General features: G+C 35.9%; 1 long non-coding RNA gene across 1 annotated transcript; it reads right to left on the bottom strand.

The window, feature by feature from the left end:
* Positions 1-5,616: 5,616 nt before the first annotated feature.
* LOC128891322 (uncharacterized) lies at positions 5,617-11,449 on the bottom strand. The gene is made up of 3 exons (XR_008460806.1): positions 9,880-11,449; positions 7,705-9,404; positions 5,617-7,572 (listed from the first exon to the last, which is right to left on the bottom strand). It is a non-coding gene; the product is annotated as an uncharacterized LOC128891322 (long non-coding RNA).
* Between the last annotated feature and the right edge of the window lie 11,957 nt (positions 11,450-23,406).

Genomic DNA, 23,406 nt, shown 5'->3' with positions numbered 1-23,406 from the left:
GTAGTTTGGATACAGTGAATAAATGACAACTTTTGTATTAAATCTGTAGAACATTTTTACAGACTTGTTTATGTTGAAAAATTAACATTATGAATCCAAGTTTCGACCATATGTCTGGTTCTTTTCGAAATTATAATTATAATATATAATAAAGTAACTGTAATATTTTTTACTACTGTTGTTACAATAGTGACGAACTAAGTAGTTTTAAACTATGACGTGGTTATATTTATAGAAATTACTGGAACACAAAAAGTTGATACTTTATTATCTATTTCAACATGCTGTATAAAACAAAATGACTGATAACCGAAGTGTTTAAGCATATGAAAACATGTAGTGAACACTATTTGCACTATAGTAGTGAGCAGTTAATTATAATATCAAGAATATTTCTTCTGTTCTTTATGATCATATGAATTACATGAATCGATTTTTTTAAATCTGATATTGACTTCATTTTTCAAACATGAAAGACAATAATTATTGTCAGTGGTTCAAATCTTCGAATAATTTTTCTTATATTATCGTCAGCTTGTTTTTAAAATTTTGAGAATCTCTCAAATTTTTAATGTGTAAAGTCTGAAGATTAAACATTCTTGTTTTGTAAATGTACTTGAGCTCAACGAACTTCAAATAATACTGTCGCAGATAAAGAAAGTTTTTGCTGAAATATGAATGCAATTATTGAGTGAACCAATTATTCATTTCACAAATGACGCAAGAGAGGAAATGGAGATCAGAGGAATTCGAGAGCATTGATAGGAATGGCTGCATATATGTATTTCAAAGAATAGGTAATATTGTGTGGGCTGCACAAAGGTATTCCAATAATACAGGAAGATTCCCTGCAATAATTTGTCTTTAATTAGGTTGTTTGCATGCTTTTATTAATCTGCGATAGATCTAATTTTCCTGATTATTGTGCGTATAAAATTATACGTTTCGATACAGTGCTCATACATTCCATTTAAACTTACATACTAATTAAGAACTTTCATAACAATATTAAACAAGCATAGAATTCCTGCTATTTTTAATATTCTAATATTTTACGTAGATTATAAATTTTTAGTAGATAATCATCAGCATATATTTATCATTATTTATTTAAACACTGATTAATTTAATATGTTAAATATTATTAGTACTATATATGTATATCAAATCTAAACAGTATATCTCATAGATACGATTATAGACACATTTGCATGTTACGTATTGTGTACAATTCTTTTTTCAATTCTACTGTTGTTATTTCCTCACAATTGGTTTACGTGAGAGACACGACAGTTATTATATGTATTTCTGCTGTTACAAAGATTTTCTATGCGTAATCGGAGCGAAGAAGAACGGAAGGAGAAAATTAGTGAAGGAGAGATTAGAGTGGACCTGGGGCTGGATACAAAACTATGTCGTGGAAGGGGCGAAATTAAAAGGCCACTAGTGCCTTGGTTTTCTCTGACCCTCAGGTAGGCGGCTGACGTCGGGACTGCAATGTCTAAATCGTTTTATGGTTTACGGCTAGGCTACGAGAAATGACGGTTCAACTAGTGGTTAACTCGACATTAAATTTTACCGTTGGCACGCAAGTTGTATATTGTAAAAGTCGGTTTATTAAACTCCGGGACTGCAGGTTATCGATATTTCTTACTTCTTATTGCTGTGACCCAACAACTGTTAATCCAGAAATGTTCTTTAATCCTTTGCACTCGAGCGGCGCCGATACGGCGCCCAGCCGATTTGAACTGTCAACTCGAGCGGCGGTGCTGCGGTCCCCGAGTGATTTGAAGTCTTAAATGCTGGTGTAAGGTTTTTTTAATACTTACTGGCGTAAGGGGGCATGGAAATTTCCCTGATCAATTCATACATTTTGTATAAACTGGAAAAGACCAAAAAAGAGGAAAAGCCACTGAGCCATCTGCGATTTATGAAAACACTTGTCGAACAATTGAGAAGATTATATCGCCAGCAACGAGAGCAAGCGTCTACGTCGTATTCCGATGAAATCCGACTAAGCGGGAAGCTTTACGTAATACTAAAAAGGTCAAATAGGGACTGCAAGGTTTGTTCTGACTGTAACACGCTCGGAGGTAGGCTGGAAATTTTGTATTACTGTGATACGGGTCCTGACAAACCTAGGATGCATCTTGGATATTGTTTTCCAAAATATCACACCAAAACTAATTACAGAGTGTAATATTTATCGAAGTTTGTTGTTTTCGACATATAAATGAATAAACTTGTGGAATTTTATTATTTGTATACGTTTGTTTGTTTATAAATGTTTTTAAAGTACTTGTAAAGTGTTTGGCGAATTTGGCCGCAATCGTCTGGAGTTGCTGGTGCGTGCAAGCGAAAAAGACCTCGAGTGCAAAGGATTAACATCTTTGGACATACCTCGGATTTTTAAATTACTCAGTGATTTAGCAGAACGGTATTTATCACAAATGATATCATATTTTTATTAAAAATTATATTGTATTAATTTGTTTCATTCCCAATAGAATGTATTTAAGAAATATTCTTACTTGATGCTTGAATAAATGTTTATACACCACTTTGATTGCATCAATGTTTGTAGTCCTCCTCAGAGAAACATAAATCTAAATAATTCTTATTTATGTGTACATTACATGGACCTTTATGCATCTTTTCTTCGGCGGATCGCCATATTATTCGCAGCTCATATAGTTGATAAATTCTTTTTTCGTTACTGTATTACGTACCCGATGTTATCGTTATGTTGAAGTTTCTCAACTCTCTCGAGATACACAGGTGTACACCGATCTGTTCCCAGCGAGAATTTTCTTGCAATTCTTCACTAAAATATACACGAATTCCAACATATCCCATGGACCTCGATTTCAATGACTTCGATGGGTCGTTGGAAGCTACTCGACGCGCATTTCCAGCAGTTCTCCAGCCGTTACACCGATTTTCCCATGTACACGCAGGGCTTGGTGTCTCTGCAGATCGCTGGAAATACCTGAGTGACGGCTCCGAAAAGGCGGCAGACGAATGTCATTAGCCGCGTGCCGCGTGTTTGCACGCCAAATACGAGAGCATGGAATTTGCATCGCTTTACATAAGCAATGTTTTTAAATAAACGCGCCACGGCGCGTGCGTACCGGAGTCCTGTCTGCTTTTGAGCTCGTCTCTCGATCTCTTGGTCCGGGTGGGAAGAGCTGTGCTGGGCGGGCGTACCCTCTACTCGTTATCAAACTGATTACACGGTAAGATTATTGTTTACACGAAAGAAACCCGGCTGGAATATGGGGAGAAGAATGAAAGTGCTTTTTCCATGGGTAGACTACGCTTTGAGTCTCGAACGACACGGAAAGCGCATGGACGTTGATCGTTTTTCAATTTTTAAAGAAATTTTACGATTATGGTGAGGGTTGTTTGGAGAGAATTAGGAGCAAATTGTAACGTATATTGTGTATAATGAAATTATAGTGTAGTACAATTTGACACTTAGGTGTTTTTATATTAAAGAAATGTTGTAAGTTTGTTAATGTGACATCTGCTGAAGCAATGTATAATTGTCTGTACCTTTCGTACGTAGGATTTTTTATTATATTTTATACAATGCTAAGCAGAGTTTTACAGTTGGAGGCGATGTTGTCAATTTAAATGGATGAAAATGTAGTAGATTCGTATTCAAAAGGAGATTTGAGTAGACTCGTATAGAATTTAAAGACAAAATTTCATACTTGACTACGAAAATACTGGAGCCATTTATTGACAAAATGTACCTATTTTTAAAACTAAATTATAAATCATTGAACAAAATACTTGTCGACGTCGCTGATACCTATCAAAAGCAAGTTATTCTGTCACTGATTAATTGATTCATGTTTCTAATTTCTACTTCAATAAAATGTCCTTTCCAAATGACATACAGAATCGCCATTGTAAAATAAAAGTGTTATATCTCTCATCGACATGCGTGCAGCACAACTTAGAAGCACGGTCAGCGGTCTGTATAAGCAGCGTAATACTCGTCTCAACAAGTTGTCAAAGCTGAAGAAACATAAACACATTCGATACCCACCCTGAAGAAATATAAATAAAAAGGCGTAAGAAATATCCGGGAACTATGTCCAACCCTTTTTCGGTTTTGCAACTGTTCTTTAGTATTCAACTACGTTCGCTCGCTTCTCCTTGCTTTCTAATATTCGTCCTCTCTCTCTCTCTCTCTTTCTTCCGCTTCCTGATTAGCGCTCTTCAAACATACCACCATTTCTGTGACTGGCGCATAATTCGATCCCACAAAAGTAAAAATGATTTCATTTTAAGTATTCGTACCGCAGATTTGTTCAAAAAGTGAAGCAGTACCGCACTATTTCCTCTACCTCGTCAAAAAACGTTTCCACCAGCCAAGCACGTTACTTTGAACGCAAATGAATTACAAATTGCAAACTACGTTTGCGACTCCACATTTTTCGGTCTCGTTGTTTGCTAAGGGTCGAAGGAACGACGAATTAATTACTTCCTTTGTCGGCTTGTCTCGATTGATGGTCGTTTTCGCGAAAAGAAGCGACCGATTACCTATCACACTTTTGGGTCACCTTTTCCGTGAACATTTTCTCTACCCGCGAAACTAATCATGGCGTTGCAAAAGATGAAAGAGGAGCTTGTGACGTTTAATCACCGAGGGAAGGCCAGGTCACGAATGTACGTGTACGAAATTTCATCGATGTAATTAAAGTCGTGCAAGTACAGTTGGGCGGGCAGAACGCAGTTGCGTTTTCCCTTGAAAATATGTTTTCATGAATCCCGGTTGAGTAACAAGCGTGCGGGGATGGTTTTGTTGTGGGGGTGAAAGAAAACAAAAGGGTTGGGGGGAGGGGATCGTGGTTGCGACGGCCCTACCGCATTTACGGGTTTCCCGTTCGCAATTAAACTATAAATATTCATAACTATTTTAGCAAGACAAAGTTTTGTGGTGGGCTGCCGGTAATTAAGAGCCGCTACTTCTCCGAAACGTTTATTCCGAAGTCGACATTAGCGACGACGCCACCCTTCCCTTTCCCCCAGGTGGGATATAAATGTTGGTAATTTGGAGTTCCTCGAGTTGGTTTACTTTTTGTGTATGGAGAGTCCGCGAGGCCTTTCGGTGACCGAGAGAAATCTGCGTTTGGGTACATCTACATAGTATATTGAGAAAAAGTTTGTTTGGTGTGTTAAATAATATTTTTCTACGAAGAGAATTATTTAGTCTTTGCAAACTGAACAAAATGTTTATTGTATATTAAAAAAATGGATTCCGGACGAAACGTCATTTTTTTGTCGATAAAATATTTTATGCTTGGTGTAGACTAACATTTTCAATTTATATGTAAAACATTTTAATTCTTTACTAGATATTTAGTCTACTTCTGTATAAATAAATTTAAAATATATTTCATAAAATTTGTGCGAAGAAAATCGCTCGGAAAATCTAATAAATAATAGTGAGTTTTCTTTTCTTCAGTTTAGTATAAGAAATTCTATATATTTCTACAAGTTTTTTACTTACTTAATTAAAAACAATATGCTCATAACATATTTCTTTATTCGATTATAGATCTGAATAATTTCTTACTACTTAAGATGAACATGGAACTTTGTTATCGAAAAGAATAATATTTAAAATGCAATCATTTGTAAACTTTTATAAGAAAACAAATACTAACAATATCAGGAAGCACCACGACAGATTTACTTTGAAGTTGAAGATAATTCAAATTACAAATATATTCTTTATGGGCAGAAGAATACATGTACATACGAGTATGTAATAGTGGGGGAAAAATGATAGTACATCCAACGTCTTTGTTTATATTTAAATATACATATACACGTCCTATCTTGTACGTCTTATCGTATAGTAAAAATCGCTTCTACGAATTCGTGCTTCGGTTTTACTTGTCGAGCTCGGTGCTTCGGACCATAAGGAAAGTACAATTCTGTGCAATTAGAGACCAAGTTTTTTTATTAAATATAATCCAGTGGACGAAACTTTGTGCTTTTAGTAGCTAAACTTTTCTATCTTCGCAAGCGAACGTGGAGACTATCGCATCGGAGAGGTCACACGCCGGAAAAATTCGCTCGTGAACCCGTTCGCTAACCCTTCTCTCGGTTAAAGGGCGAAAACGATCGAACAAATATTGCTGCAGACTGCTTTCTTTCCTTCGACCTCTTTCTCTCTCACTCTTTATCCTTTTCTATGTCCGACGCTTGACTCGAGGCAAATGTAAACACAGAATAGAAGCCTCGACTGGATAACTGCAATGTTTGAGTCCCGATTTTCATGCACTTATCCAGTCTTTACTGTATCACTTTCTTCCGCACTGGACCTCAATAGCCTTAAACGGTCCTAAACTGGGAATTCGAACCCTAACCCGTAAAAGGTTCCGGTACTTCGTATTATAGAATAACCCATCTAACCAGGTAACACAAGACATCTGTAACCCGAGTAACCCGGTTAACCCGGTTGTATGCGCGTTATAATAATACAGTAAAAACCATAGTTATTACCATATTTCTAAACGGTAATCAAATTTATTTCAATATTGTTTGTTTTCTACTCTACTGCCCATCCGCGAGAAGGTCATGCGAGTGCTTACATTTACTCGATTTACTACTCGTTTACTGTACTTATGTAGCAGAACGGGGACGTAAACACTTGCCCAGCCTTCTTCTTGCGGACGAATAGTACATGTATTGGCATAAACAGTCACTTGAAGGAATCTCTATTTTGACCGGACATGTTATGAGTTTTCTGGGAACCCCAAGACTAGCAACTGTGACAATCAGGCGAATGATAAACATTCGTCAGTCTTGCCTTAGAACGTGTAGTGAACGTGTGTGTCCTACATTCATTATATACTCGTACATTGTAAACAATCTAGTTTCATTTGATTTGAATATTGCCTGTAAGTTCACATATCTTTGACTCGTCTGGATGTCTAGGATGTCTTCTTCTACTAGTAACTCACTCCGAGCAGGTTAACCCGCTCTTCCTACAATTCAAGAACCGTTCGTTCGTGGTTAGTATGGGTTACAGTAACCTTCTCTTCATTACCCGGGTTTGGGTTAGGGTTCAGCAGCGGTTCGAATCCTTGCCCTAAACGGCCAAAATATTAGTTGCACACTCGGCGCAATCGAGATAGACGAAAACCATGGCTGCCAGCCAAAGCGCCATAGCTAGAAAAAAACGAAGAAAACTTGTGAGGTTCTATCCGTCCGAGAAAAGCGATGATTACCCATTCCCCTCATTCCTCCTTTTCCTTGTCTTTTTCTACTTTCCTTGCTCAGTTTCATTATCCCGAAAGTTGGAAAAATCGTCGTCTTTTCCGTGTCTTCGTTTCCTGGTCTGCGGAGTAGTGGAAGTTTTCCTTTTTAAATACGGAGCAGCTCGCATCCGACGAATATTAATCCGTAAATTTTTCACTGAACGTGAACAGGAATGCTCCTCCGTTCTCTACAGGAAAACGGAGCGAGACAGAATCAGCGGAAACGATTCAAAGATGTATACATTCCCGTCCATAAGAATGTGGATACTTTCTCAATTGGAAAAAATATCTAAACCAAGTTTCGAATTTATTAATGAGTATTATTTATGGTTTTGTCTTTACTTTATACTGCATTAAAGAATATATTTTATGAATAATGTATTTAAAATCTCACCAGTAGATATTACTAAAAAGCACTGACCTTTTTACAATTGATGTATCCACCCTGCACCCTTAAAAACTTCTTTTACTAATCTTGGTATCCTAGCTATTACTTTCTTCATTGTATCCGAAGTAATATTATTGTATTTATTTTGTAATATTTTACAAAAATGTTTTTCAAATATTGGATATTTTTTTCGAACTTTTTCATTTAAAAGATACCGTAGTTTCTTTTCTTAATTTTCTTCAATTCAATTTTCACATCTTTTGACTTACTAAAACCTCTTTTTTTTTTCATTGTGTTTGTTTAGTAAAGATTTCATAACTGCACAACTCTGAATGCTGGTCTCAGCGAGACATCTTTTTATGGTTCTTAACAAAATTGTATTGTCCCTCGTGTTGTTTATTTCTACGGCTATCTTAGAAGCAATGCTTCGTATAATTGAATTATTTAGACTTTAAAGAAAACGATCTTTCATTGCAGTAGTTTCTTTAACCCTTTCGGTACTACTGGCGCCTATAGGCGACATACACGTAACGCTCTCTGGGTTCAACTGCCGCCTATTGGCGGTAACCACGAAACGAGATGATTACTTTCTGTAGTATGCATTACAAAACTACAAAAGTTTAGTGTCAATCACGCTTGAGATTTCTATGAATGCCGGAAAACACGTTTTCGCGGCTTACGTTGCTGTACGGTGCAACCACTCTTGTGGGAAACTTTCTTGTATCACGAATGAATAACCGCGGTCAGCTCCTCCATATTGAAATGGTTAAGCCTACCTGATCACTTAATCAATGAATAAATTCTTGTAGCATCTTATTTCATATACCATAACTGACACAGGACTTTGACAACTTCAGTTTCTCTGCATGGTCCCGTATGGAATTCTCTTACTTTGATATCGTAACTATTTGAGAAACCATTGTTATGTTTAATTTTTATTGTTTCGTACTCATAGTGCTCTTAGACCTGCTCAAGTAAAACCGATTTCGTTAAATGACAGAGTTGTCCTATGCTCTTAACTGTTTTGTGTTCATCGTGAACTAAAATATATGCATTACTCTAGTGAAATGTGAGGGTTACGTACGAGCAATACAATTATCGTGAAGCGAGATAAGAAAGCTTCAACAAACGACCATATACAATTCGAAAATTTTAGTTATTTAAAAAGTTTAAATGTATATTCGAAATAGAATTCAGTAGTAAACATAATTGTATAGTAACAATTTAGGTTGTATATCAATTATTCATTGAAAGTGATAAGTGTCCACATATTTATGGACAGGGATGTACACTCTCCTAAGCGATTACTTTCTTTAATCTCTCGAATGGGTTACTTCCGCGCGGCTGCAACATTGCAGAATGGATAAACGCAATGTTTCCACGGTGGATTTTGCGTAACTGGCAGATGGTGCCTCGATAATATTTTATGAGAGATAAGATCGCGGCTCTCCAGATGCTTCGTACGCCGCGGCGATTTGCACGGAGCTTTCTGAATAAATGCTAAGATACGAACAGCCGCGGCGTGCATTACTGCGAATTGCGAGTTCCTCGCGAGTTATGCCTGTTTTATTGTTACTAATTTTGCTATTAGCGCGTTGCCATTTATCGACGGTGCGGCGCCGGCGGTCGGTTTAACTTACCCATGCGATTATCATTACTCAAACGTGAGGATCTACGGTCTACGTGATCTGAGGAAATTGATTAAACAAAGTGTTCATCGAACTTTGGAGAATCTAGAAACAGAGGATTTAAGAGGATGACAATTAAAGAAACAACAAAAGGAAGCAAAGTAAATTCAAATTACCAATGTGTAAAACTACAAGTTTCAAACTATTAGGTTGTCCCAAAAGTTTCTTTCGCTTTATTAATAAGTAATACATGCACAATATTTTATGTTTTATGTTACATTACTGAATTGTGCACGATTTATTTTGCTCCATTACTGTTACAACATGAATATCTATGAAATTAGTTTGTCTATTTATATAAACACGACCACATAAAATAATCGAGTGCAACTCGCGAAAGAAACTTTCGGGACAAGCTAATATTTTGTTTGTTAACATTCCTTCAAATATCTCATCGGAATTCTAATTGTTTTCAATTTTGTCACCAATCCGATGATACTTCGATATATCTATACATATTCGTGTATTGAGCGATTATGATCAATTACAATTAATTGAATTCCATGATAAACCAACATACTGCGAATTTAACGTGTTTCTATGAAATGGTGAACTCGCTGGCGTAAGATTAGGCCGATTGGAGAAGTTTCGCTCGTTTCGTTGCCGCAATTCCCAAGGAAGAGACACTTGCAGCCTTCAGCCGCGCTCGATTCACGCTGATGTGCCGAGGCAACCGTGCACACACCATTTGCGGATGCATGGAAATATATAGCGTACACATGACACGTGTGTGCGCTTCGTAAGGGTTTAGAAATCCATAATACTCGTGCAAGTACCTAGAGAGGCAAACGTGATCCACGTTACGATGCACCGGATTACTTCATGCGCGGAAATTGACTCGTGTGTCTCCTGTGAGGATTCTTACGAAACGTGGGAATCTACGAAAAATAAAAATAAGTAACGTGCTCAAAAAACATATGTGAGAGGATTTCAAGATAGATATATTAATTTTAATTTCTACTAAATTGATCGTATCTTAGAAATATACAGGGTGAGTCTTATAACGTGACGCCCTCAAATAAATCGCAAGGTATTTGTTGTACGACGAAATGTTTCAAACAAAAGTTGCATGGTATCTAGGGGGACATACAGTGATGTAATCTGTTTTTTATTACCTTACTTTTTTATTGAAATATTAGTGTCACCTTCGCTTTTTTAAATAAAATGTCTAATATTTTTTTTTTTTTTTTTGGAATTCGGATAAATCATCAAATTTTACGTAAAAAAGTATTACATGAAGTGGGACTTGAAATGAATAATTACTGAGATATCTTCAAATTAATAATCTACTATTAGGAAATACGCTTAGTCAACGTGATTCTTAGCACGACTTTATTCACGTCGATAGGTCATGTCTGTAAACAAGTTCCCTGTTAAATATTAATAATCATCAACACGAAATGCCTATTTAGTATCTCGGTAAGCGTTAAAGTCGTATTGAGAAAGGTGCTACATTTTTCTTACGATGTTCAGTAACAGTGAAACAACGTTATGATAATTGTCTATGGTGCGTGTGAAGAAAATGCTATAAGAGCTAAGATCTTGTACCAAGCTAAGTATCCTGATCGAAATCAATCATCGCATTCTACCTTCTTAAGGCTTAGTCGAGGACTCACAGAACATGGCAATTTTAATGTACAGAAACGTAAAAGGTATCACAAAGTTGTGAATAATGAAGAATGTCGTACTTCAACCTTAGCAGCTATTGCTCATAAACTTCTTTTAGAAATATCTCAGTAATTTTTCACTTCAAGTCCCACTTCATGTAATACTTTTTTACGCAAAATTTGATGATTTATCCGAATTCGAAAAAAAATATTAGACATTCCAGTTAAAAAACTGAAGATAACCCTAATATTTCAATAAAAAAGTAAGGTAATGAAAAACAGATTACAGCACTGTATGTCCCCCTAGATACCATGAAACTTTTGTTTGAAACATTTTGTCGTACAACAAATACCTTACGATTTATTTGAGATCGTCACGTTATATGACTCGCCCTGTATGTAAAAAATTATATTAATAACAATTTTACGTTGATATTAACATCCGTACCAATTTGTTTGTATCTCCAATGGGTACAATTTTCATATTGCATCTTCATATTGCAAAATTTGGTAAATTATACCATAGAAAAATTAAGACTCAGGAGTTCAAATAGTAATTCCTTTAAGTAACGTGTGAGGATCATTTAACGAGTATCATAATTTCTCTCAGCTACTGAATGTCGTAAACTTGAATGAACATTTCGCTACAGTTTTTGATCTCTTAACGACAAAAATGAAACTTAACAGCTGATGAACTATTTTATTGAAACACAAACAATGCAATCTTACTTATATTATACAATTATACTTCTAACAAGACCAATCAGTAACCGTGAAATTAATTTGGAAAAAGATCTGAACAATTATTGTCAAATGCAACTGATTCAAAGTGTCAAACAATTACCCCCGATCATGTTCCTGCAAAGCACTTCTCCCATAACACAATAAAATATCTAAACACCCGCCACATCAATTCTCACGAGATCTCCTTCGAGTCTACCGCCAACTTCCATTACCACCGAATTCACGGTGTACTTCTACATGAAGCGTGCATCTTTAAAGCACGATCGCTCAGCAATGAGGCCAGTTCGGTGTTCTATATCCGAATCCTAGTTTGCTCCTCTTTTTACCGCTACGGAACGTGTCTGTCTTCCCGATAAAAATAAGCAACACGAAAGCAGAGTAAACAGTGGATCGAGCGGGGACCACGGGACGAGGAAAAAGGAGTGGAGGCATAGACCGAAGGAGGAGGCAACAGATATACGGAGCGCGGGCAAAGGATCGGATCGAGTAGGTTCAGATCAGATCAGATCGGTCGTGGGTGGCATCGGTGACGGCGATGGTGAACGGGTGGGCTGTGGTAAGCGCAGAATCGTGTCGCGGATAAAGTGGTACCCGTCACTGTCTGTCAGCAGCCCTTGTCGTAGTTTCTCTCTTCTTCATCCCCCTCGTTTGCCGCTCTGACTGAGCTGCCATAGACTCCTCTCTGTCTCTCTTGCGTATCCTTCGTCTCCCGAACGTACGTTTCTGGTTACCATAGTTCACGGACTCGAGTATGCATATATGCATAAGTCTTTATTTAATAGGTCAATCGAATTGTGCGTGGAATAAATTTATAGATAAGAGTCGGTACACCTGATCTAAAATCTGCAACTAAACTTTCAATTTTTGCTTTAAAATGCTTATAAAAATGAATTCTAGTGGAAAGTGGGTCATTCATATTATGAATGAGTTTTACGAACATAACTTTGTTGTACTAAGCAATAATAAGTAATTATTATTAGTAGATTTAGAAAATATATTAGACTAACGGGTCCCTGATCGAAGGATTTTTTAATTTTCTTATATACTTTTCTTTTTATTCTCTATTTAATCATTTAATTTTATAATGAAAATTGAACTTCAACTTCAAATGTGCATCATTTTGTTTTAAATTAATTTTTTACAAAATCCTTTGATCAGGGACCCGTTAGTCTAATATATTCTCCAAATCTATCTTTATTTTTGTTTTCAGGTATACCAGTTTGAAGAAATCTTGCTCACCGCAAACAAAATGGCAACCCACAACATCGCCTGTTATGACGAAAGTACTTTCTTTAAACTTCTTTAAAATAAGTTGCTATTATTGTGCATATTGTGAATACGTTTTCTTGTTCTCGATTCTTGAGAAAATTTTAATTAAAATCACTTCGTTCCACAATTTTTATATTATTTTTCTGTTACAATAAACTTCTTCTCTTCGTTCCACAGTTATATAACAGTCTCTATGACTGAAGAATAGAGGTAGTCTTTCATGAATTCCATTTCTGTCGTTATTACACAACTTGTTCTACTGTAGCGGATATAAAGTCTAACTGGAACGACCAAAAAGCACTCGTAGCATCAAATTGTGTTCGTCGAAGTGCACTAATGTATTCTTCAAGACCGTGCTATCCACACATAACTGCTATCTTCACGATGAATCGAGAATTTTCCCGTCCTTACTGATATCTCGACATTTTCAAATAGTTAGCAAGTATAAGAGTACTTCGTCTGGCTCGTTCGAAACTGTCTTTACGATTCAAAGGTTATAGCGATCAGCAACGACTTCTCCCTCAGGCGTTTCGCTACGGGGGACGGAACACAATTAAAAACAACCAATATGGGAACACTCTTCGATTCGTGAACACAGATGAACGATAAGGCTCCATTTTCAAGCGTCAATCGGGGATTACTTAATCTCATCCTGGATAAACAAGGAATTCATTCAGATGTGACCCCATTTTCTTCTGCATTCGGTATAATTGAGAACATCGATATAATGTTAAACAATGTCGTCCTCCGACTGGGGACAAATAACCTTTTAACAATTCATACTGGAAGAGGCAAGGGAAGTGAATTATTAGTTACAGATACTCATTTTATGAAAATAAAATGACAGGTTTTTTTACTTGTGCGATCTCGATCTGTAGTATCAATGTGGAATTAACAGAAGTACGGAACGATTGTAACCATTTTTAATTTGTAAAATGCAGAAAAAAAGAAATAAAAAATCTTGGAAGCCTTAAATGGGTTTATAGGAATTTATTTCATACTATTTAACAGCGAATTAATTATTTTAGTGAATGGTATTAAGAAACACTAACTAAGTACGTAATTTCTAGATATAATTAGTTCATTGTAAACGAAAGGTCCAATATAATTTGTTTTCCTGTCTTATTTTTAACAGAAATTCAATAATAGGTAATAAATGATGCACAATTTTTTTATATTTAGACTTTAATTAAGGTAATGAAAAAGAGGTTTGCTCATTCCAATATGTTCTGGAAAACGAAATCACAAATTTTAGATCAATATTAGGGTAGAATTTTTGTTTGTTGTGCATGGTGTACTAGCAGGGAACATTAGGTTTATAAATAAATTGAAAACATACCATCAATTTTTTGTGTACTGTGCTTTGATTTCGAGAAAATCAATATCGATGTTTATTGGATCTACTACATTTGCACAAAACATAATAAAGTGTTTAAAGTATTGTTGAATTTGATTTGTGAAGTTTCCTTTCCGTGTTATGATTGTATTGGTCAAGTTTATCAAAAATCTTGAGAAATAACTCATCAAAAGAATTATTAATTAAGAGTACCTCTTACATTATAAACAAAGGGAGTACATAATTCATCAAATATCCAAAAATATTTTTCCAATCGCTGAGCTAACTCAATTACCTGTTAGGCAGTATTATTTAGTAAACAAAGAATATCGTGAGGAAGGAAAACAACAAGTTGTCACAATGAACAATTTTACATGTTTACCACATTTTTCAACTAGTTAATTAAAAATGCTGCAAAAGTTTTAATAGACGAGTTAATCTTCGAACTTTCATATTCTTGAGTTCTAATAATCCATACATGGTGCATTGAACTTTGTTCTAACCCGAATCTTAAGAAAGTGATCAACGACCAGGTAATGATCGATTACTAAAAAAAACTCTATGAAGATGTTACGTCCCAACTAGTTTGAGACTCTTTTTTATGGATTCTTATCTTCAGTTAACGAACTAAAGCGCACCTTATTTGTATTTACTAGGAAAAGAAGGAATTCTAGGATTCTATAATGATTGTTATTAAGTTTTAATTATTAACAAATATAATTATGAAACAAAAACTGAATTTACGATTACATACAAGCAAGAATATAAATTATACAATTGAAAATGGGTTTTAACGATACCGATCGTTGATCTTATGTTATCGGCGGCGACACGGGATTCTAATAATTGGCGAATAATTGAATTAACATCGGACTTTCGTGGGTAACTCCGCGGTGACTTTATCTTTAGTGCGTATGCTCTCACTTACGCGTACTCTTTACTTTGCTAGAAGATACGATACGCGATACCTAAATGAGACTATCCCGAAAAATTAACCCATTCGAGTCTACAGAATAATAACTGCAAAATATCAATATACAATGAGCTATCCGTGGTCGTGACCACGGGTTTATAAAACCCCAGATCCTTGCCTGCGCAACCCGTAATTTCAGAATCTTAATTGCCCCACTTCCCGAATCTGGAGCAAGTCCCAAATCCAATGGGCAATTCGTGTGCAACAGCCTAATATCGCTGACGCCCGTTTGCTGACTCGCGGTTTGTATCATTCAATTCTCGAGAAACGATTTCCGATTTGCGCTGTATCGAGCGCATTCCTAAGAATTTACCGATCCTGCTATGTGCAATACGTCGATAGGTCAATAGGTCGAAGAAAAGGGGCACCATTCGGCAGGGCCAGATGTAACAAAGACGGGAGCGATAAAAGAGACGTCTCGATGCAGAGAAGCAGCAAGTGGCTGGTCTCCTCTAAACACGATACGAACGCAGATGAGCAGCCACGGGGAGAACGTTCCAGTCGCACGTAATGCGATTCTACGCGGTGCACGCGTGCGTGCATCCAAGTCCGTCGGCGGTTCCGTGTGCACGCACATGTACAAGGTGGTGCATGGTCGACCATACACCACCGAAGGATAGCCGAGGAAGCCCGGAGGGCCTGTCAGAGGTGAGAACAGTACATTACCCTCGCTGGCGCACGTCTCTCCGTCTCCTCGACTCTTTTCCCCTCATCTACTATTCGCCACCCTCGTCCTTCCTGCGCGGCCCTCCAGCGCCTCATTCGGTCTCTATCATTATATTCACGCATCTCGAGCCGCGACACGGCAACACCGATCTTTCTCCCTTTCTAAACGCAGTCGAAACGCGTAACATCGTTCCTGGACGTCAGTTGAAACGCAGGGAAAAGCTAGCAACCAGATAAACCTGATTTTCCAGGTGTTAATCTATTCGCAACCACGATGCTGTTGGTTCGTTTGGGTTGAAAAAGTCGTTAAGTTTCTCAATATAATTATGTTACAAAATAGATCTAGTCTTCTTATCATCCTGAAATGTGAAGCAGAAAGGAAACTAACATATCTATAGATGTAGGGATATCAATTTTCTGTACTGGACAATAAAAAGTAACAAAATAATCTAAGATTTTAGTGGCACCATTTTCCACATGTAATTCTTTTAGGAGATGATGTAATGGTCCCAATGATCCTGTCATTGCTGAAAGTCTTTCTTCTACATGCTATTTAGTATAATCCACAACTCGTCTTGAATCTCCTCAACCATACCAAATCCTAGCCCTTGAGCTACGTTTTTATTCTAGGGAAGATGACCCTCCCTATTCTTCTGATTTGGCTATCTGTGACTTTTATATCTTTCTTCGAACGAAGACGGAGTTCGGAGGTTGGGGATTTGGCACAGTTGAGGAAGTTTAAGAAGAGGGTTGTGCTGAATAGTATGGAGAAAGGGACTACTTTGAAGGGAATGGTGGCCACTGAAACCTTACGGTACGTCAGTTCCAAAGAGGACTACTTCGAAGGAGATGTTAGCCACTGGAACTTCGGGTTGATCTACTTTTTTGATACTAAATTCCAGAAAATCAATTCGGAAACTGTTTGATAACTCTACGATTACATACATATAGATATTTTTCTCAAAAATTAAATGATCTTAATGTACTATACAGGGTGGTTCAATGAATACTATAGATAGGTTTACGTAAATAGTATTTACTAAATACCATGTATAGCGAAAAATGTTTCAGATAAAGTTGAATGGTTTCAAGAAGAGTACATTCTGATGTTACTCAATTTGTGTTAGTGGACATATAGAGAACGTATCAAGGTTGCTAATTTTTTTTTTTTTTTTTTAATGGAATCGTACAGTTTTTACCGAACTAGTCAATGCGGCTTGATATTCTTTATAAAATTAATCTATTTATGTCCAAAGTTCAATAGTTTAGATATTCTAATTTTAGTGTTGTTACGAGATTATGATTCTCTTGTTAATGTAATAATGATTTTATTTACAGAAAAGATTCAATATGACGATCACACGACATTTACATACTGCTTTTGCCTTTATACATATACTCAGGCTACCTCGAAACTTCAAGAAATGTAAAATACCCTTGAGGGTGAAGGGAAAGTTTGGACACAGTGTAATATATCTCCCTCCGTTAAGTTAAATACCCAAAAGTCTAATGAAGAGATTATGCGTAGAGATTTCAGCCTTGAAGAGAAGTCGCAAGGCCTAGAAACTGAAAGGTTGAATGGTTTATAACTCAACTTGAATTTTAGGGGAAACGGACGACTTTCCTTTAGGGGTTGAATGACCTTTCGGTAGGTTAAATTAGGGATTTCACTGTTGTGGATGCAAATGTGTTTAGAGGGGGCAAGTTCCAGCGGCGGAGTAGCTGGAAGGAGCGAAAAGAAGTCGGGAGAAGTAGCTCTTTGTTTGAAGTTGTTCTCCTCGACGATTCTCCGTCGTCCAATGGCTGTGAACGTTGTCGCTACAGGGAAACGTAAATCCCGGAGTGAGACGTTAATTAGACGAATGAAGGTCAATGGATTACTGCCTTATTCGACACGGTTACACCTGTCAAGCTTGCTCAACGTAGATGTCAATAAGCCTAGATACGGATCGATCCTGTCGACGTTGACGAGACCGCCACTTAAATTGGAATATCCTGTCAGCAGTGTTTCGCCTGTCGGTAAAATTATTTTTCACCGTTTGTAATGAAAATGTATGTTCTGACAGTGAATTTGTTTAATAAATCTAGACGGTTTCCTTTGAAGATAATAGGTAGCATTTATAGGTGTTTAGTCCCCAAATTTTTGACTTAAGTACTTTTCTAAGTCGTAGAAACTTTTAACTTACAACTTGTTAGTTTCTAATGCTACGTTATTGAAATAAGTTGTGAACATATGAACAACAGAATACAATAGGTTTCTCGTTATCCCAGGCCTTACCATTTCGATATTTTTTGTAATCATCAGTTTTTCATCGAAAGCATAACAATATACGCAAGAAACGTCATGTTTCTGCAGTTTAACAAATTTAATAATATCTCTGAAATAGTGGCTTCAGCATGGAAAAGTGAGTAACAAAGATAAAAGGTAATCAGATTATCATCTGGAACTACAGCATAGTGAGCTACATATCAAATATCATTTGATATCATCAACCGAGTTTAGTTTGCATCTTACACGGTATTTTTGCATTAATTCTCATGTTGATTACATTTTTATATACGAAAAAGGCGGAATAATCTATTCTAGATTTCAGTGCAAAGATATCCCATAATAGGTGAAGTAACTTATAATGTACTTTTTAAAAGGTTTCGAAGACTATGAAAAAATGATCAGGACCGATATCGAATGGAATCCGGGGATCTTATTTAACCATCCGAGTTAAGCGTTTATTTTCGTGCAGGAGGAATTCGTGCACAACACAAACAAGCTCCAAACCTAAATTAATTATCTGAATATCGACCACTTCTAAAATTTCTCTTCAACTCCGCATTCGATGCAGTCGCTTCACTCGTGAAGCTGAAGGGTAGAGTTCGAGCGGATATCGACTCGGCCAGGTTGGCGCCACAACGGTTAGATTAATAAAAGGAATTTCCAGAGAGGGTCTGCGACGATTCCACGGCAAACGCCAGGACACTGTGACGACGTGTGGGTACAATCTGTGTTGGACCCGTCACGAAGGATGATGCGAAGTCAACAATAGCCGTCGCTGATGAGAGGAAAGAAGGGGGGTGGTCCATTAGCCCGGCTGTCGCTCAGCAAACTGACTAGCTAGTACGTATTATACATATACACACTCGACAGGGTTGTATTCGTGTGCACCACGATGGAGACAAAAAATACATAACAAGAATTAATGCTTGTGAAGAAGAAAAAATTTCTTGAGACTTTCGACGGTTCAAGTTATTTATCCTGGTGTATTTTTGTCTCTGTGTTTTGAGTCATCCTCGATGTAAATGAAATTTTGTTAGAAATTTGAAATGCAACTGAGAATGGTAACTTACGTCTATACATTATTATTGGTTTCTGATATAAATTGTATAACAAGATATTGATGGAGCTCGATAGTTGAGTATGAATTCATAGATGAATTTTAATAAAAATTAGCTTTTGAGTGTACATTCTGATGTGACTTCAGATTTACACAGAGTTATAAGAAGTACAAAATTAAAAAACATGTGTACGAAACAAATTTTTGTCAGAAAAACCAAAGCAGGAAACATCGAATTAAATAGTGTACAAATAATGTTAGTACAGTGATATATGTATAATTTTCAAAATTTATGGAAACATAAACAAATTCAGATTGATTTATTTGCATACAACAATGCTGTTTCTTCTTCTTATAATAACCCGGTATAATTGATTATACATAATATAGTAGTGCAATGTAGGTATAATAATAGTATAAAATAATGGAATTTAAGTTTGTGTAATTTTGAATACGGTACAGAGTTGAAAAGAAGTTATTAGAGAAATTTGAATTCATTTTATTTTCTTGTAGTTCAAATTCCTTTAAGAATTAATTTATTATGTAACAATCACCTCTTTCAAGTATTTTTCCTCATTTGCGAACATTGTTTAATAAATGTAAACAAATGTCAAGAAGTTACGTTCAACAGAAATAATAAATTTCTAGAAAAGCAATTTAAAAAAAATGTAAAATACAGCACAATGAAAGCAAACTTGTGAAAAATAGGCATGATTGCGACGAGACCGTGGAGGAAAGGTATGACTCGCAACTATTTATCGGTGTTAATCTAGGGAGCGATAATAAAATCGAAGGGGCATATGGGAAACGCAAATATCGCAGCGTATAAACCCGACCCAGGTAATGTATCGATGCGGGGATTTTAATTCCGTGGTAATAATTTGTACAAATATATCGAGTAATTAAATATGGTCGGCTGTTTCGCGTTTCCGGCACTCGATGCTCGCCGATATTTGCAAAGTCTACGGGGAATCTCTGGCTCCGGTGCGATAAATAATTAACGCAGCAGTAATTGGTTACGAGTATGAGAGTTTAGACGCGAAATTTATTAACCCATTCGTGGATTTATTGTGTTTAATCGAGTTGATTAAATCTGAATGAGTAGATATGGACTTGGACTATATCTTGATGTCGTCTGCGCCGGTTAACTGTGATGGACATTTGCTGAATTCTTTTTGGATCTACAGTAAGTACATGCTCGTGTCGAAGAACAGTGAAATCAAATTCGGCTGAACTTCTGTACAAAATCAATTGACAGTATTCCACAACGCACTGAAGATGTTATTAAAGCCAAAGGGTTATGAAAAAAATATTAAGGTATAGTAAAACATTAAAATATCCCATAATGATAATGTTTTCAAATAATTGTTTGCTTTACAAAATTGGGAAATTCTGCATTTATTCTTATTCGCGTTTTGAAGTTCGAGAATCCTGCTTGAATAATTTAATGTTTCAAAAGTAAATTGAATGACTATATTTCTCATTTGGTTATCACCAATAATATGTTGTTAACTGAGTATTTATTGTACCATATAGAGTAGTTTAATTTAAAGTTAGCTTTTATAATTACTTATCGACGCCCCGACCTATCCGACGTATCCCGAATATTCGGGTACATTGTAGGAAATATTAATTTGTCGAGTTATAGTGGAACATGGACCTCCATTAGAATACAGCGATTGTCTACAACGATATGTTAATTAATTATTTAAAATAAATGCAGACTACATTGTTTCGAAAGCAAAATTAATATTCGTTATTTAGTTCACAATGTCGGTGTTTTACAGGAGAATACTCATATTTGTCGTTTAATTTGATATTGAAATGCTAGCATTCTGGAAACAGATAAATTTTTACTGATTTTCCACTTACCTAAATATAATTGCGTAGTCATAAATGTTAATTTATACAGCTGTACAAATAAATATAGGTTTATATTCTTTATATCTCAAGATATCAAAACATTGTCTTCTGGCACCAGGGATCTCAAAATATTTAAAACTCATTTTCCAGATAAATAGAAATGTAAATTTATTAAAAATTATTTGGAACAAGATTCTGGAGATTTAAGCACAAGCAGGAGTCGCAATGACGGGACTGACTTTCAATCAATTCGAAACGGGATTCAAACGGCGCAAAAATTTCTTCGTGCCTAGAGGTTATGCTTTCTACTTTAAGCCAGTGGGGAAGGAAATTGCTGAAGCAAATGGGGAATGAAACTATGGGAAATTCCATTTGTTTCTACGACTATGTATTATTCTTGAAGAGTCTGAATAGTCTAATTTTCTTATAGCCTACGATATATTGTTAAATGAAACGTGATCCATTCACACAATTCCCAATTTTCTTCCATTGGTACGCATACCTTATTGATTTGATGGTCGTTATTTATATTTTTAATAGTTGTGAAAGAATTTCATGATGTTCATAGCAAATTAAATACATAGATATTTATGACTTTACTGGATATGTATTAACGGTCCTTGTTACAAATATAAGAATAGCTTGCACTTTGGTATTTTTGAATACCAATTTTGAAAAGTGGTGGGAAAGTACTGTAAAATAATTTTCGTTTGTATCAAGACGTAGTATGTTAGTACTAAAAATAATTGAAGAATTTAATTCTTATTCTTGTGTCATTTTCGGCTGAAATTCATCCTAAATTTTGAAACTTCATTGAGTAGCTCTTTGCATCAATTTTTTCTATTTAACGAAATAATAGTATGCCACTGATATCTCTAATAAGATTTTCAAAAATATAAGATTGTACAAATAATAATAATTATTCAAATATCCCGTAGGCACAATATATCTTACATAAAGAAAGTCAAGGATTTGGCTATTTCATTTGCCACAATAAATATTAGGTTGTCGCAAATGAAATGAGTTTAAAAACTGTTATAATTTAGCAAATATGAATTGAAATATTAGAAAAAATATGAATAATTTTCTAAAGACTATCGTTCTTAAGACTTTCACAGAGAAAAGAGTATATCACTGATTAAAAGCATTACAGATTAATACAAGAAAAAGGAATAGAAGATTAAAGGATGCAATAGTGCAGTCGAATTATTACCTTGAGGATGAATAATTAATTACGAAGGTAGATCAGTGGATCGAGACTAAATTCTCGAGATGAGCTCGCGGCTGCTAGTCAATTCGAAAAAGTTTGCCGAAACTCTCGTAACCCCACGTCTTCGTGTTTCGAACAAGTCGGTCCGTCCGTAATGTTTTTCCATTTAGGGAAAATAAAAGAGAATATGGAAAAGCGAGACACCGCGTATATCCCTCAAAATCCGTTTGAATTGGGTAAGTCGAGAACCGATATCGGCGAAATGCAGCCACGGGTACAATCTCGATACGCAATGTGCACCGTGCGACTCTTCTTATGTAAAGTCACGTTATTCAAATCTGAAGCGAGAGTATTACCTCAATTTTCCTTAATTTCCATTTGTATGACACGTTTAAATCCACTCCATTCCGTTGCAACAGAATATCATGGCATTTTATTGAAAATAGAATATATTGTTTCCAAGTGTCGCTCGAAAAATATTCGCAGTCAAGCTTGTATTATATGTAAGAGAAACCGAGGGTAGGTATATCTTGAAAATTAAAAGAGACGAAATGATATTAAATGATATCGCCCGAGCTTAGCTCGTCTCGAAAATCGATTACGTTACTGTAACGTTAATTTCTGTACCGTTTGCATAAACGATTGTATTGTTATGACAAACATCTATTCGAGCAACATGTAAGTAAACATTTTCCAATTTCTGCATTTTAGTTTATTTAGATTATTTAACATTAATATCATTCATTAGTTTGTTCTTATGGATCTAATAACAATAAGGACGTGGTGTAACTGCATTTATAAGACTACTTAAAAAAAAAATAACAACATTTTTACTTAAAACTGTACGTCCTCTACCAAAAGCATCACCGAACCAGACAAGATCGAAGCGTCGTGTCAGAATGTCAATTATCATAACTGATACTCCAGAAAAAATGAATTAGCTGGAGAGTAATCAAATAAAAAAAGGAAAAGAAGAAATTAATTCAAAAATAACAAACAAAGAAAAAGGAAAGAGGAAAGGAAGGATTACAGATAAAGCTAGACGAAACA

Source organism: Hylaeus anthracinus, unplaced genomic scaffold (genome assembly GCF_026225885.1).
Source record: "Hylaeus anthracinus isolate JK02 unplaced genomic scaffold, UHH_iyHylAnth1.0_haploid 12001, whole genome shotgun sequence".
NCBI lineage: Eukaryota > Metazoa > Arthropoda > Insecta > Hymenoptera > Colletidae > Hylaeus > Hylaeus anthracinus.
This window is presented reverse-complemented; position numbering and strand designations above follow the sequence as displayed.